This window comes from Schistocerca serialis, chromosome 9 (genome assembly GCF_023864345.2).
Source record: "Schistocerca serialis cubense isolate TAMUIC-IGC-003099 chromosome 9, iqSchSeri2.2, whole genome shotgun sequence".
NCBI lineage: Eukaryota > Metazoa > Arthropoda > Insecta > Orthoptera > Acrididae > Schistocerca > Schistocerca serialis.
The window spans coordinates 98,344,556-98,348,565 of NC_064646.1; positions in this window are offsets into that span (position 1 = coordinate 98,344,556).

The window sequence follows — 4,010 nt, forward strand, 5'->3', positions numbered from 1 at the left end:
AGGATTTATTGGTGGCCAACTCCTTCTACTCCATTGATGAATTTCTGAGGAAAACCAACTGATTTGTATATAAGTACAACATAACTTCTGCACAATTTCAGTGCAGTAATGTGTTCACTGAAAATTTGTGTGTGTGTGTGTGTGTGTGTGTAAGTATAATCTAACTTCTGCACCATTTCAGTGCAGTAATGTGTTCATTGTAAATAAGTATTACAGTAGTTGTATTACATGTTTCTTACCTTATAAATAAATATAAAACTTTTTTATTTTAAATTCAGTGCAATAGTATTTGTAAAATGACTCTTAGTGTTCATTAAAAAATGACGATCATTCCACTTGGGACCTGTGGAATGGTACATTAGCTTATTTGTTTTAGTTTAAATATTTGTCATGTATTGTTGTTTTTCTGACATGTTCCACATCCTGGAGGACCTCCTCACTACGGATCAATTGGAATGAAAGTAAATCTAATCTAATCTAAAGTTGCTGTGTGCCCTCAGTGCATGGAACAATTTCATTGTAGACAAAATACAAAATAGTGCACACTCTTCATGTATTCTTTGATATTACTGATAAATGTTCTAATAGTGTATGCTCTTCATGTATCCTTTGATATTACTAATGAATGTTCTATTTAAAACGTAGTAGTTTTCGTGCTCTTTGTCATCATATGAGGTCTACGAAACTAATTTTTTAGATAAATTATGATGAATTCTGTGTAAGATAGATCTTAAGGAACCAAATAATGTATTAGAAATCTTTTTCATTGTCGGGCTGATAATTCGTGCATGAATGAGTTAAGCAAACTAAATACCATAATTTATCTTTATGCAATGTACTTCTTATCTTTAGCGCCGAAATATACTTTATTTGTTCAAATATATGCTGACAACTCTAGATGTATTTGAGAAAGGCACCATCCCACGTTCGGAAGTTTTTTCGAAGCCTGGTAGCAATGAAGTGCCATGCTCCATTTGTTTCAGAAGATTAAAAACAGGAGGAAGCACAAAACACTTGCGTCATATAAGAAGAAAATATCCGCAATGTTCCACGGAAGGCAAATTTGATATAACTTTATAAATTAAAAACTTGGGATAATAACTGAATCCTTAATTTTGAGGTTGCTTCAGGGTGAAAAAGTGATACTATCCAAAAGTGACGATGCAGGAAAATCAACTTATCACCTTTCGCTTTCGCCTTCGCCACGCCGGTTTCCTGCGGCTTTGCCATCATTGTTGGAGACAATAAAGCCTATTTTACACGACGACAGTGGGTTGTGCCATTCGATGCATGGAATGAGTTGCACGCAAATGGTTTCATATTTGACTATAGAAATGGCAAAACCAGTATACACTTCAGTTTCGTCGTTTGTGGGCGTGTCTGAAATATAGGTTTTGGCAGCTGCAAGTCGCACGAGTTGTGATGGAGTTAAAGCTTGTTGCGTGGAATCGCTGCATAATAAAACATTAAGAAACGTGTTTCGATTCGTGACTGGATGAAGAAAAGTCGTCAGCACGGTTGCTCAGCATACTTGCTGAAATAATTTATAACGGTAGATCCAAGAAGTTCTTTTAATTGTCTTAGAATGTCACCATAACAGTTGTCGTTTCTTCTAAATAGAGTTAATTATGCGATAAGGAATAAAGATATTGTACTGCATGGAGCACTGTCGCCAGAACCGAAATTACATATCACATTGCATGCAATCAAGAACACTCGGCATGCTATAAGATGCGGTTTTAGTTGGTGATGACGCTTTTCAATAACACCAATAATTATTAACATTAACAGCAGTACTTATTCGAAGCAGGCCGCATCAAGAAGAGAATGGTTTGCAAACTATTCTCTTGAAGATAGATCTGTACAGTGGCAATATTTCAAAATTCTAACGTATGTGAATGGGAAGCACAGCGGCGTTTTAAATAGATGAATATCTAATGAAGAATGCAGCCTTCCCTCCTGTCAACATCATTCCTTAACAAAGAGCTGGCCAACTCGAACGATGGGATTTTAGTCTTGTAGACGAGAGCATTGCCACAGCTAGAATTACACTTGTTATTGTTTTTCTTAATTCAGTTGTATATGTGCTCCTAACTCAATAAATTTGACGGTCTCAACGGCAGCGATATGTTGCTTATTTTTGTAATCAGCATCACTGAAATCCCACAAACACCTATGCAAAGCATAGAAGCATAGATATATAAAACGCGAACATTATTCTCCGCTGCCCACTTCATTCTCAATTTATCTACACTCTACGAACACACATAACCTCAAAACTCATGCAAATAGTGTCGCCAAAGTACTTACCAGTTTGCATTTGTTCGTTGGAGGTTAGTTCGCTCCAGACTGGTGTCTAACTTTCGCAAACTTCTGTCCACAATTTATCTTTCACCTGACAGTCACTGTGTATTTTTAATTTTTTATCATACAGCGCCGGACAACTCTCTACTACAGAAATTAATTCTTCCATATTTATCGTAATGTTTACGTCCTCTATTTTTGTCGCTCAACAGATGATCGCAAATCGGCCGACCAGAAACAAGAACATGTGTGCTCAGCAAGCAAAACGGTATGCGTAGCTCCCTCGGCTGATACGGATCGGCCGATAGTTTTGTGTCTCGTCACAGATTTTTCTATCGGCCGATTTTTGGATCGATCATGCGCGTACTTCCATATAACATCACTGAGTAACGATTCTGTGATCGGTCGATCGAAAAATCGTCCTTGCACGCCTAGCCTAAGACCGATTTCTGCCACAGCCTCTACTACATATCGATCGATAGCTCATACTCCTTGGGCTACATTAGAATTATTTAATCTTTGTTCAAATCCCACGTCTATTATTGGAAATTATAACAATAAAAAACCGAAATTGGTTATTTCAGAAATCGGTAATTTTGAGCGGTTTTAACAGGTGCAGCTGGAGACGAAAACAACCAGTATAGCCGTTGTTTGAAAGATAACTGTCATCGCTGCTTCTAATGGCCCCTGTAAACGATCAAACTTTTTGTCAAATATAAGTATGCCTGTCATATATTTGACCATTTACGGTGCTGTCTGACGTGTTTCAAAGAATAGATCGTGTTAGCGGAAGGTTTGACAAGATGGCAAACGTGGTTTGAATCGATGATACGCCGCCTATGTTTAGTGAAAAATTGTTTGATTACAGTCATCACACTGTATCGGGAGTTTCCATAACTACGGAAACTCAGATCGAGAATAAAAACAAAATACCACTGACAATTGCCAAAATGATGGAACTATCACATTTTTCCCAGCCATATATTAAGCAGGAAGAGGTAATGAATAAAATCAATATTTTAAACATAACATACAGGCGCGAGTGCAAAGACATAAAAGAAACCGAAGTTCTCTGCTTCTGCCATGGACGATGTGGATTATATGTTTCCACGTTGCAATATTGTAATGAACTGACATTAGAAGACCAAGTAGAAGAGAATAAATTTTCACATGTAGTACTTGGGTCTTGTTTTTCAATGTTTGGGCTAAGTTATTAAACGTTTCACTGTCCGTCCACACAATGTTGATGTAATCATCAGGTTCTGAGTGTAGCCATTTACAGTGCATATTTATCTTATTTTAAACCATTACCTGGACCAGCGTCTTGTTTCCTTCTTCTTTAAACATAGTGCCACAGCCAATGTTAGAAATACATTATCTGCATTTGCAGCCAATCGCACTAGTGCCAAAATTCAGCATACACGAAAAGCGTTTGTTTCAAAAGAACTTGCCCCCCTTCTAACAGCCGTGTACCGCAAGTCTCTAGAGGAACGGAGGGTTCCAAATGATTGGAAAAGAGCACAGATAGTCCCAGTCTTCAAGAAGGGTCGTCGAGCAGATGCGCAAAACTATAGACCTATATCTCTTACGTCGATCTCTTGTAGAATTTTAGAACATGTTTTTTGCTCGCGTATCATGTCATTTCTGGAAACCCAGAATCTACTATGTAGGAATCAACATGGATTCCGGAAACAGCGATCGTGTGA